Genomic DNA, 13,614 nt, shown 5'->3' with positions numbered 1-13,614 from the left:
AGTTAACTGTAGTTGTCCTACAACTGGACAGACAGTGGTGGCCTACCTGGTATCCTCAAGAGCCATGTATTGTACTACTCTGGAGAGTTTCCAAGGGGCAGACCTGGCACTCCTTCCAGCCAGGTCCTCACTGTGAGGGGAGAGAAGTGGGAGAATGGAGGAAAACAGCTAATCCTGAAATTAAGTAGACCACCCCCTGAAACAGCTAGATGGCTCCCTGCTGTCACCATGCTTTAGAGGAAGGCTTGGAAAACTCTGTGAAAGGCCAGATAGGAGATATTCTAGGCTTTTCAGTTCTCACCATCTCTGTCTCAGTTTCTCAGTCTGCCATTATAGAGAGGAGACAGCCACAGACAATAGGTAAAGAAGTTGGGCATGGCTGTGTTCCAATAAAATTTTACTCCTGAAAACAGGCAGTGGTCTGGGTTGGACACATAGGCCATAATTTGTTGAGCCCTGCTTTAGAGTTCTTCTACCTGCACCCCTCCCCATGAGGTGAGAAGACTGTAGGGGCAGTCTGAAACCCACAAGCTTTCTCTTCTAGACCAGGATCCAGGTACATAGGATTCCTGCCCCAATAGCACAAATAACCTGTGCTGCCAGGGCCTGCACAGGCCTTTGCTTCCCTGGGTTTATCATCATGGAGGGTGGACCACTTACTAGTGTGCTCATGCCTAGCCCAGAGGCTCTTTGTGTGTGTGTGTGTTGGAGGGTCAGGTATAGATGAAATTTGGATGCAAAGCTCAAGATGTCCACAAGTATGTGCATGAGGCCCCTGGTCTGTGAGACAGAATGAAGATGGGAAGAGAGGGGGTTGTGTGGAGCTAACAGCTGAGCACAGTGCTTGCTGCCACAGTCTGGTGCGGAATTCTGCAACCTGAGAATTCTAAATTAAAACTTGACCTTGAATGTGTATGTATCTACTTCCCTCTGTCTATGCCAAGAAAAAAAAAAAAAAGAGTCAAACTGGATCTTCTAGGTTGTTGTGCAGTTAAATTTCTTCGTGTAGGACTGCAAGCCATATTTTAATAATATATAGCTTTTTTGGTATTTAAACAGATGATAGAAAGCCGTCCATTTGTTCTCTATTCCTGTGCCTCACAAATAGTAAGGGGTAGGACAGTCTGATATCACAGCATCAAGGATTGCACATACAAGGCCACATTTGATGGAGAAAAATTATGTTGTTGATTGTGCTGGAGGGCAACAAGTCAACAGCTACAGGAAAACAAATCCAGGGCCAATCCAAGGTCTGAGATAAAGTCAGGAAAGACTTCCCAAGGTCTGGGATAAAGTCAGGAAAGGCTGGGAAGAGAGATCTGGAGGCCAATGGGAAAGGGAAATCCACAGAATTCCTTCAGAGGCAGCAGGCAACAAGTTCACCTTGCCTGCTTCATTTTAAGTTAAGCCTGGATGGAAAAGGAAAATTTTCCTTTTTCCAAAGGCCAAGTCAGTAACCTGATGCCTGAATCAAGTTGCTAAACATTGGCTTCTCAGAGGTAAAAGGCTGTTCCCAATCATGTAGCCAGGATTTCTCAAGTGGCTGGACCCTTCTAGACAGCATAGCCGGTCCTCCTTGGTTATCTTCTGTGGTGGGCCCTAGCCCTCTGCTTCTCCACCTTCTGCCCTAGAACCAATGCATCTTTGCAGGTCTGGTTGGCCAACGATAGCCATCACCCCCACAGGAAGCTACATGATGCACCCAGGAGCCTGGGGCTCAGGGATGGAGCAGCAGCAAAGCCACTGCCTTCAGGCAAGAGCATATCAATAATGATCACTGGACCTCCCAACCATGTAGACTAAGTTGGGGGAGGGAACATTAGTTAATGGATGAGAGAGATTTCTCATCAGCCAGGTGAGTTGGGTCAAATTTATTCTGATTTAGAAAATTAAAAGAAACTGGTGTTTTTGTTACCAAAAACTATGGTGGCATCAATATTTATTCCCACTTTATGTGTGAAGAAAGTCCTTAGTGTAAAGGATGATGGAAAAGCTCCATAACCTCAACAAGCCAAAACAACAATTTACCTGTCCGAGATTTTATTAGCAGGACCATAGCGGCCAGTTGCAGAAGAGAAGGGAGGGGAGAGAGAGAGAGAGAGAGAGAGAGAGAGAGGAGAGGGGAAGAGGGGGGGAGAGGGGGAGGGAGAGGAGAGGGGAGAGGGAGAGGGGGGAGAGAGAGGGGAGCAGGGAGAGAGAGGGAAGAGGGGAGAGGGAGGAGAGAGTAAGAGTAAGAGAGAGGGAGGGGGAGAGTAAGAGAGGAGAGAGAGAGGGTGAGAGGAAGAGAGAGAGAGGAAGAGTAAGAGAGAGGGGGGAGGGGGAGAGTAAAAGAGTTGAGAGAGACTAAAGTAAGAGAGAGAGCACAGACAGGGTATTGATATTTATGGGATTAACACAGGATGAGCAGGAGCAGGGCGAGTGGGCTGTTACTTCTTCATTGGCTGAGAGTTCGAGCCACTTCAGGGATTGGAGATGAGCCATTCAAAGTTCACGCCATTCACAGGGATTGGAGGTGACAGTTCAGGCGCCATTCAGTGCGTCATGGACCTGAGCTCCCGGAAGAGAAGTGCTCCGGGCGCCATCCTTACCAACACTTAGTGCACACTGCATTCAATAAATTGGAGCCTAAATTATTCTTATTATCCTAAGAGGCTGAGGATGCCTACCAACAGGATGGAACCAGCCTGAGCAATAAGAAAACAAGGCAGTTAGAAAAGAGCATGAGAAAGGGTCAGTCCAAATCTGTGAAGATGACCCCCCTTCCCTGTCTCCTGTGCCTGGCTCTGCCCACCTCTCTGCTCTGTTATGCCAGATTCATGGGACTCCCTCCAGGAGCCAAATCCGATGCAATCACACAAGAGTCTTTATTGCAAGCTCAAGCCTGGACTCACGACTGTTCCCAATGCAGCGGTCCCAGGGAGTGAGTCCTGGTCCTTTATTCAGTGAGATTTTATAGATTTTGGGGGGTTACTCTATGCGTCACAACATCACACAGCAAATCATTCATACTGCGGGAAAATCAAACAACAACTCTTAACATTGATTAGCACATTCCCTGGCAGGAACAAGTCTGATAGGGGTGATTGGTTAATACAAGGGAAGGATTCCTTTGAACTGATTGGTTTAGGCCACGAGGGGTGTACATGCTAAACTACATGGTTTCCCAACATGTTATCAACCACCATAAACTACTGGGGGGTCATCTGGCATCCCAGGTATTTTCCCTGTCTCATGTTGATTGGAGGTTGCTAGGGGGTTGCTATGGGTCCTCACCTAGCCTAACTGAGTCAGGGACACCTGGCACTGCAGACCTCTCCTATTATTTACAGACAAACAACTCAGCAGGGTGGGTAGGTGCTTAGGAGTGCTCTGTGGGTTTTTCCAAGGACAAGGGTCATGCCCCCTTCCTTAGGACAGGCCTTGAGGTAGAAGCTGCTGTTATTTATTCATTTTTAAAAATGGAGTCACATTAGGTTCTCATTTCCCCCCTTTGTCTAGAAACTTGGGAACCAATCATGGCTCCCTCAGTTGGGGGTCTATTTGGGCAGGCCCTACATCTTGGTAGGATCTCCTTCTGGGTCTAGGGCTTGATAGTGGGTATGCAGAACCAACATCTGAACTGTGTTGTCTCTGTCCTTGATGAAATCCACTTGCTTGTTCACAAGTGGTCCTACTAAGGTTGACACTAGAGTAAACGGTAACCCTCAGGGGACAGTCTTCAACTTTCCAGACTCACTCAAAATTGGCCTCCTGACTCCATTTACCTATCTACACTGTCTATCTATTTCTGGCTTCATTCCCCCTCTAATTTTAGGAACTCCTTATTTTTGTAAGGAGAAGGGGTGATGGCTCATTCTGGCTGCTTCAGAGCTGATATAGGGTGTTGAACATGAGGGGGCTTGACAACGTGGGAGACGACGTGGAGGACGTGAGTTTCCTTTTAGAGGTCAGTTGGGTTTGAAGTCTGGTTAGGGAAGAACAGATTGTAAAGTCATCTGGGGATGGGTGCTTCTATGAGAGAAACAAAAAACATGAGTACTGAATAAATGTTGCAGCAGCTGGAACATGTCACTGTATAGAAGTTCCCTCAGCAGGCTTTAACATCCCAGTTATCAGGACTATAAACTTAACATTTAACTTCTAGTGTTACAGATGTCCTTCCCCATAGATACAGTTTAATAATTTAATGTCATCTGCTCTTGCAAAATCCTTTTACTGGTATGACCTCTGTGTCTAATAGAGAAACCTTTAATTCTGTTACTCAGGGCTGGATAATCATACTAGCAAACACCAAGCCTACCTGTGTAGGTTAGGAATATCTGTAGGCCATAAACTAAAAACTGCTTTGGCAGTTCTTCTTGACAGTTTCTTTTGATAGTTATCAGGCATTCCTGCCTAAGAATCTCTTCTGTAGCCTCCAGTTTTACTCATTCTTGGGGGCTAACACAAGGTGTATACCTCAAGTTACATTTAACTATTATTATTATTTAAAATGCCCAGGAATAGCTGTGTTTTGGTTTTAACTGTCTTTGCTAAGTGTTTAAGATGAAGCAAGTCAAACTGACTTTTGTTTCTATCTATTGTTAAGAGTCAACTGAGTTTCCATGGAAATCCTGGGGGAATTTTTGGAGCAGCTTCTCAGTTGTGCTAGTGCCATTTGCGCTAGGATGGGTCCAGGTCTTGCTTGACCATGTGGCTTCCCTTGGAAGCATCAGGGATGTCTCCCTTCTCTGGTGACCCTCCTCTTCATAGCAAATGCACTGATTGGCTTTCTGTTCACCAGCGGTCTCATTAATCTCCCTGATTGGGAGGTTATGTGGCCTAGAGTTGCAAAGCTCTTTGGAGAAGTCCCCTGCTCCCTGGATTCAGACTGACTCAGAGGGCAAGAGCCAAACATTGGTTTTCTTGGCCCTTTTAATTTAGCTTTAATTTTAAATCTTAATCTTAAACATCCAGCAAATCAATTTCACTGGAGTACTGGGCTTGAATGTCTATCTCTCTATCCTGTAGGTGATAACTTATTATCTTAAATTAACCCAGGTTAGTTCTTAAAACAACACCTCTGCAAAACATTAACAGGCAGTCTTTAGACCATTTATAAGAAAACTACAAACAAAATTAACAAGAGTAAAAACATATTTAGTTCGTGTAATAGCTACCTTGAACTTTGGCAGAGTTATACATCATATCCCATGTTTGAGATCCTAGTAATCTTGACAAAAACCAATTTTTGGACACACTTTAAATGTACTGAAATCTGGCCTATTTCTTTCATAGTCATTTTCACATGTAGTGAGATGGGACACAGGCCTTATCTCAGGTAAGGCGGGGCTCTTCATAAGTCTTAAGTAAAGTGGTATAGTTCTGAAGCTGATCTTTGCTTTTTCAACATCATTTTACAAAGCTTACCTAAATTGTTGCTCAAGTTCACATGAATATTAGCTAACTCAATATCACATCTAAAACATGAATTAAAGAAAGGCTGAAAGCTTTTAACCTTTTGTAGAAAAGTAATGAAGTATTTTGTGTTTTACAATATTAGCCTTTACACAGATTAGGTTCTCATTAACTTAAAAATACATTTATATTGTACCTCAGTGTAAAAAGTAACATAAAACTTTTGCATATCTTATTGATAACAGGTCCAGTTACAGAACATCAAATGATATAAATAAATCTTCCAATATGTTTTTTAAGCCTAAAATTACCATACAATTTTAGAACACCAGCTTTATATAATGCTCTTTTAAAGCTTTTACCTTACAGACTTGTATACCTGAAAAATTTGAACAATTAATATCACCACAATTACACTGAAGTTTTTATATTAACCAAGTTTAGCTTTTAAAGAAATAACATATTACAATATTGCAAAATAACAGTTGTTGTTTATCCATAGTTGTATAATTTTTAATTTCTTTAAGATTACTTGCTCAAAAAACTTACACATATAACCAACTTACACAGACCTTCTTTATCACTTACTTAAACCCTCTTATTTACTTAATCACCTAGATTCTTTATCTAGAAACACATTATTTTCTTCTATTAAATCCATATCTAGAACCTTCTAATTTTCCTTTCCATCTGTTAACCTCCTTTTCTCTTCACATTTTAAAACAATCATTGTAAATTTCTGAACTTAGGCAGATTATTTCATTTTAATAAAAAGAAATACTTGATTTTACTTACAGTATTCTTATTTGGAACAGTTGAAACTTTGGGGCCTTTGTATATAGAAATCTTCTATAAACCCTTGTATCTAGAATCACATCTGCTTACCATTTCATGAAAACACAATGTCTAAGTATCTAGGATGACAAAGCAACTTTATACCTTTTTTTCCTTAATTTTCCAACTTACAAAAACATCAATAATGTTATTCAATGCAATTCAAGGAGTTAAGAGTACTCTATGGTATATTTAACATTTACCGTTTTAACCTTGTAAATCAATCAGCTATCCAACTAAAGTACTCATAAATGAGTAATCCCATGTCAAATCTACATATCAATCAGATATCTAACAAAAATACTCATAATTGAGTAATCCCATGTCAAATCTACCTTACTTATTTTATCAAAACATCAGAAAAATATATTGAACAGTGTTAGCCATTTCTTCTTGTTGAAGATAAGTCCTAGAACCAAAGCATATCAGACATTTCATAGACATCAACATTTTATTAGTTTTTTAACACCTTGAAAAACTTGTAAGCTTAATTTTAAAGACATCATTATTTTCATCTGTTTACCCAATTTAAATTGAACCATCTAAACCCTCTGCATGCAGTTGTTTGGAGTGCGATGCTTCCCCAAGAAAGCTAAGCAGGGGCTCCTCTAGAGTCCCACCTGGGGTGCCAAAATTTGTAACTGAAAGTTCGGTTCCTGTTCCTGTCCTCGAAGCCAATGAATGCCAATTTAATAATGAGGACAGGGTTTTGAGAAAAAGAAAAAGGGAGATACCAAAGTTCTTAGATCCCCAGCAGGCATTTCCGTCTGCAGTGGGTGCAGTCAAGCCACCTCCAGGAAGAAAAGAAAACACTGCTTCTCTAATCTCGCTTAACAAAGGGGAGCAAAGTTTATCAAAGTTCTTTAAAACACACCTCAAAGGGGTTAAGAGGTGAGAACAGAAAAGCTGGCGGTTCTATTGACTTTGGGGCCTTTTCAGGGAAGCAGGAGAAGCATAGCAGGGACACTTTCAGGCTAAAATTTACCTCAAGTTACCTCCACACATCTAAGGCCGATCAGAACTTGAGACACTGCATCTGTCCAAAGTAAAACAATGCCATCACACTTAACAGAGACACAGAAAAAAGCTAAAACACAGATCAGATTGCAGACAAAACGGAAGTCCCCCTCAGATTGGGGGAGTATCCCTCTCAGATTGGGTCTGATGACCCCAGATCAACAAAAACAGAAGCAGGGTGCTGGCCTCAAGCCAACTAGGGCCTTCCCCTCAGACAATCAGACTGGGGGAGTATCCCCCTCAGGTTGGGGTCTGGGATGTCTCCCAGGAGCCCCAGCTGGCAAACCTCTAGAAAGGCCAGTTGCCAGCCCAGAATACAGATTCTATGGGCCATAGTCAGAACAAAGCAGACAACAGACTCACGAATAACAAAGGAGACTCACCAGTGTTAGACTCTCCGGTTTGAGGGTCCTGGGGTCTGGGGGATCCCGGAGGAGCCCCCAGATGTTATGCCTGATTCATGGGACCCCAATAGACCTCCAGGAGCCGAATCCAATGCAATCACACAAGAGTCTTTATTGCAAGATCGAGCCTGGACTCACAACCGTTTCCTATGCAGCCGTCCCCAAGGAGTGAGCCCCGGTCCTTTGTTCAGTGAGGATTTATAGGATTTTGGGGTTTACTCTATGCATCACAACATCACACAGCAATTCATTTCACGCCACGGGAAAATCAAACAACAACTCTTAACATTGATTAGCACATTCACTGGCAGGAACAAGTTGGATAGGAGTGATTGGTTAGTACAAGAGGGGGATTCCTTTGAACTGATTGGTTTAGGCCACGAGGTGTGTACATGCTAAACTACATGGTTTCCCAACATGTTATCAACCACCATAAACTACTTGGGAATCATCTGGCATCCCAGGTATTTTCCCTGTCTCATGTTGTTTGGAGGTTGCTAGGGGGGTTGCTATGAGTCCTCACCTAGCCTAACTGAGTCAGGGACACCTGGCACCTCAGATCTCTCCTGTTATTTACAGACAAACAACTCAGCAGGGTGGGTAGGTGCTTAGGAGTGCTCTGTGGGTTTTTCCAAGGACAAGGGTCATGCCCCCTTCCTTAGGACAGGCCTTGAGGTAGAAGCTGCTGTTATTTATTCATTTTTAATAATAGAGTCCCATTAGTTTCTCAGCTCCTACCCCAGCCCCAGACTCTGTTACCTTCATGGTTCCTCTTGACAGCTTGGACAAGTGGGTAGGCACCCTGGCAGCTGGATTTTCCCGAGAAGTTGAGAAACTGATGTGACTCCATTTTTGAAAACATCTTCTACTTGGGAAGGCAAACCAATGCGTTATCCAGGTCTAAGGCTGGCCACCTCATAAATCTGAAGCCTCCTGAATGGTTAACCCATGAGAAGGACTGGAAGGTTTTGTCCTAAGAGCCGACGAGGTAGATGATCACTGGGCCATCAGCAACGTCTCGGGTGCTCCCTCTCCCTTCTCCTTTCTCCTCCCTTCTCTCCACTCCTCACTTTCCCACTTGTTTGCAAAGCTTCCTTGAATCCTTTCCATCTCTACTGCCTGTACCACAGGTGCTCACAGCTATAGCTTAGAGTCATTACTAGTCTTGGGCCTTAGAGGACACTGGATCCCATCCTAGAGGCTGGGACCACAGAAGCTTCTCTGTTTCAACTGTGATAGTCAAGCCAAAGTGACTCTATATTGTTTAGTAACTCCATTCTGTAAAACAACCATGCCAAATAGAAAGATCACGGCTGGGGCAAGTCATTCTTTTCCTTTTGCTACAGAAACCCTTAAGAATATGGAACTACTAATGGAGCACTGTTTCTGTAACTAGGGTAACGGGGCTATGTTTCGGTAACTGGGGTGACTGGGCTGTGATTAGTTAAGCTTCCCGCTGCCTGATTGCACTCTCCTGCTTCTGTAACCTGGCTTGCTTGCCTTAGCTGGAGCCCCAAATGTCCCTTTTGTGGTTTTCAGGATTATGAGAAGTGCCCTTGCAATTGTTCAGGGATGATCAGGGGAACACCTTTATGTTCTGGTCAGTCGTCACCGGTGTGCTTCCATAAAGGCTTGATTCGATTATACGTGAGTGGTCTGGAAGTCAGTTTATGAAACCCCAGAACGTTGCTTTAACTATAACAAAGGCACCAGGAAGAAGAGAGAGAGAGGAGAGAGGAGAGAGGAGAGAGGAAGAGGGGAGAGAGAGAGAGAGAGAGAGAGAGAGAGAGAGAGAGAGAGAGATAGCTCACCTCTACTCAACAAGGACAAATATAAACCCAAAAGCCATGCCCCCAGGAACCCAACTCCTCCATATCAGGAGATTAATGCACTGACTGGATTAAAGCTCTCATAACCCAATCATTTCACCTCTAAACCTTCTTGCATTGCCTCACACAGGAGCTTTTGGGGAACACCTCACATCTAAAGCATAACACCAAGGAAGATATCCTTGGGTTGGAAAGTAGAAACCATTCATTATGTCAATCAATCCTTCAAAAGTCCTGAGTACCTACCATGATTTAGTCCAAGCACTGTGCACACACTGTAGACAGAGCAGTGAACTAGACAAACGTGATCTCCACCCTTATGGACCTTACAGTGTATCAAGGATACAGACCAAAACAAACCCAAAAAAGTCTCAAGTATTTTCAAATTGTGATAAGAGCTAGGATGGAAGCAAATAAGATGGTCAGGGAAGTCTTCTCAGGGGAAGTGATATTTAAGCTGTGATATGGATGAGAAGGAACCAACCACACAGAGAGCAAGGAGAAGGGTGTTCTGAGGAAGTGGAAATTGTATCAGCAATGGCCCTGAGGCATGAAAGACCTTAGTCCTGCTACACACAAAGGCTTAGCAGGAAAAGGAATTCTGCCTAAGTTTCCTGGTCCCCCCTTCTTTTGGGATTACCATTAATTCTGACTTAACTCTCAGTATCTCTTTGTTCCAAGTTATGCTTTACCAAAACTTGTAATTCTTGTATACCAAGGCATATTTTTTATACAAAGGGATGATTACTGTGTGCTGAAAGTAGCCCAAAAATTGCTTACTACAAGAAACAGACAATGAAGACAGTCACTTGAGTCTACCCTCTTTCCAGGAAATGCTGGAGGGGTTTGATGAAGCAGCTAAAAAATAGGACACTCAGGATGCTTATCAGAACATCTGCCTGCAGAGGGAGCACTACAGCCCATGAAACTGTAGACACTGGCGAATGCACTGGGTCTCTTGGAATCTCCAAGTCCTAGAGCAGAGATTCCTAGACTATGTGGTCAAGAGCATCCCAAATAGTTAAGTGGATATAACATTAGGGAAGTTAACCTTCAATAACAAAGAGGATTGGGAACTTGGTGGCCCTGGCATAAGGTTATGGTCCCTTTAAATTGTCACTATGGTGAGACTATGCTCACTGTGGGGAGGAATGAGACTCAAGACCATAGAAAATACTTATAATGGCAACCTTATTAGCAATTTCTTTTGAAAAAAAATCTGTATGATCATGGAAATTATTATTGACAAAACAGTAGAACTACTCACCTGATTCCTGTGGTCCTACAGATTCCTGTTTCTGAGACCCTCCATGCTCTAACATCCCACAGTTAGTCTTTTTCTCCAGGAAGCAGGACCACATGGCTCTACTTGGCATCATGGGTTTCCCACCGTTACTATATCTTACTCTTAGTTATCCATGAGGAAATGCCCTGATGATTCTGTTGGCTCTTGTTCTGGGCTCCTCAACTTCACTAGCATGTCACCTGTAACTACCTTGGTAGCTGGGACACATCCACGGGACACTACAGTCCTCTGCACATAGCCCCAAAGCAATAGTAAATTCTATTATACTCTTACAAATAGCTAGAGAAGGATTGCAAAAGTCTAGGATTTCAAATAATTGGATCTCCCTTCCAACCTGAATAGTGTTTACTTGAATCCTGTGCTGATAGGTGAATGACCACACATAGGATTCACAGATCAAGGTGACATGCATTAGTTCAATCATGTAAGAAAGGAAAGCCTTGAGTCTTATGCAGAGGGGAGATGGTAGGGTTTGGGGAGAGTCTTGCTTATGGATTAAGGCTTTCTTTGGGGGGCGGGGACAATTGCTAGACTTTGGTCATCAAATGCATCAGACACTGTTGATGAACAAAGGTGTGTTGCCTTCCCCAGGAATGTGCCATGGACTACTGGAAAGACAAGGGTGTCCCTGCAGAAAGGTTGGTTATGGGCTTCCCCACCTGTGGAGAGCCTTCCACCTAAGTGGTTCTAACCCCTCAGCTGGTGCCCCAGTCTCTGAAGCAGAATCATCTGGCCCTTTAATTTAGAGGCAACTCCTAGGCTTACCATAAATTAACTAATGTGGCTTAAAATGCATCAGCAGAAATTCTTTTTTTTTTTTTTTTTTTTTTGGTGCTGGGGATCAAACCCAGGTCCTTGTACATGTGAGGCAGGTACTCTACCAACTGAGCTATGTCCCCAGGGGAGATTCTTTCATGCTCTAAGTCACTGTGCTACTCTTCTCTGGAGTCCCTAAACCCTGATTTCTCATTGCTGATAGCATAAGCAGCTTCATGGCTATAGAATATTTATTTAGGAAATTAAAAAATGATCTGCATTTCTCTTTTTAAATTTTTTTAATTAGTTGTTCAAAACATTACAAAGGTCTTGACATCATATTTCATACATTTGATTCAAGTGGGTTATGAACTCCCATTTTTACCACGTATACAGATTGCAGAATCACACCAGTTGCATTTCCCTTTTAGGTTTTAAAACATCTTTTCCATAATTCCAAAGTAATACTAAATTCTATGATGCTCTCTCTCTTAAATAGCTAGAGAAGGACTTCAGATAATCTGATCTCCCTTCCAACTTGAATTGATTGTGCTTACTTGAATCCTGTGCTGAAAGCAGAATGACTGGCAAGCAGTTTGCCAAAGCCACAGAGGGAAGAACCACCTGGGGGCATCTGGGTGCAGATTAGCCAGAATGGCAGCGTCTGTAGCCTGACATCAGTTTTTTTTTTTTTTTCCCCAAATATGTAGTATGTTTTTTGTTTTTTTTTTTTTAAGAGAGAGAGAGAATTTTTATTTATTTTTTATTTTTTTTTAGTATTCGGCGGACACAACATCCTTGTTTGTATGTGGTGCTGAGGCTCGAACCCGGGCTGCACGCATGCCAGGCGAGAGCGCTACCACTTGAGCCACATCCCCAGCCCCTGACATCAGTTTTTAAATTTGTCTTGTCTCATAAATTTATCTCTTCACTTTATGAGACGAGATTTCCTCTAAAGAACATGTGAGATTAATGTCGTTTCCATGATGTCCTCTTCTCCATCTCCTTCCCATTTCTTCCTAGTTTTCCGCCCATTTCAGTTCTTTCTCTTCCAATGTGACATTGGTCTGTGACGTGCTCTTTCCCTTCTTCACCCCACACCTACAGAGCCACACATTCTGAAGTGGAACACAAATGCCTGGATGGAAGACCAAAAGTCCCCCACGCTGATGAAGGCGCTGAGTGGCTTGGCCAGGACAATGCTGAGGACCACACTATGAGGTACGAAGACTGATTAAATTACAATTCTGGCTCTGACGCCTGCGTTCCTCAGGGACAAGACCTACAGTTTTGAGCTTTTAAATATGCTCAGAGGAAGGGCAGACTAACCTCATTATTACTTACTTTTTCCTCAAAGCAGAAAAATATGATTAAATGTAATTTAATATTTAATAATATACTGTTTAAAATGTGACACAGCACACTGAAACACACTGGAAGACTTTAATATGATTTAAATCGATTTCCAAATATTTGCTGAGTATGAATCTCTCCTAGTACATGTAAATGGTTATAATCCTGCTGCAATTGGCCATTAAATTCCACTTTGTCACAGATTCTCTTGTGCTGCATGTCAAGCTACATCCTCCAGGATTTCATGCAGTCTTTATGTTATATCACTCTGTTACATTGGAAACTCTACTTCACTAAGCACTATGATTTTACTAAATGAACCCCCCAAAATCTTGTAAGCCTCTTGAACAAATCCAGATATAAAATACATATGGTCCACTATGTTTTGTCTTTGGTACTGGTTTTATTTATTTATTTCCTTTTGGGGTCCTGGAGATCCCCACACTTGCACATGCTAGGTAAGCATTCTCCTACTGAGCTACATTTCCAGGTCTCATGATATTTTTTTCTTAAGTATTTGTCACATTTCTTAACAGTTTAGCATTTTAGGAGACCCTGAAGATTAACTGAAGTTCTATTACAATTTATTTTTGATCAAGTCAGATTACTATTTTATTATTTAACAGGATGTGTTTCCTACTTTCTTTCTTTCTTTGTATGTGTGTGTGGCGCTGGGGATTAAACCCAGGGTCTTGCCATGCTAGGCAAGTGCTCCACC

Source organism: Callospermophilus lateralis, chromosome 7 (genome assembly GCF_048772815.1).
Source record: "Callospermophilus lateralis isolate mCalLat2 chromosome 7, mCalLat2.hap1, whole genome shotgun sequence".
NCBI lineage: Eukaryota > Metazoa > Chordata > Mammalia > Rodentia > Sciuridae > Callospermophilus > Callospermophilus lateralis.
This window is presented reverse-complemented; position numbering follows the sequence as displayed.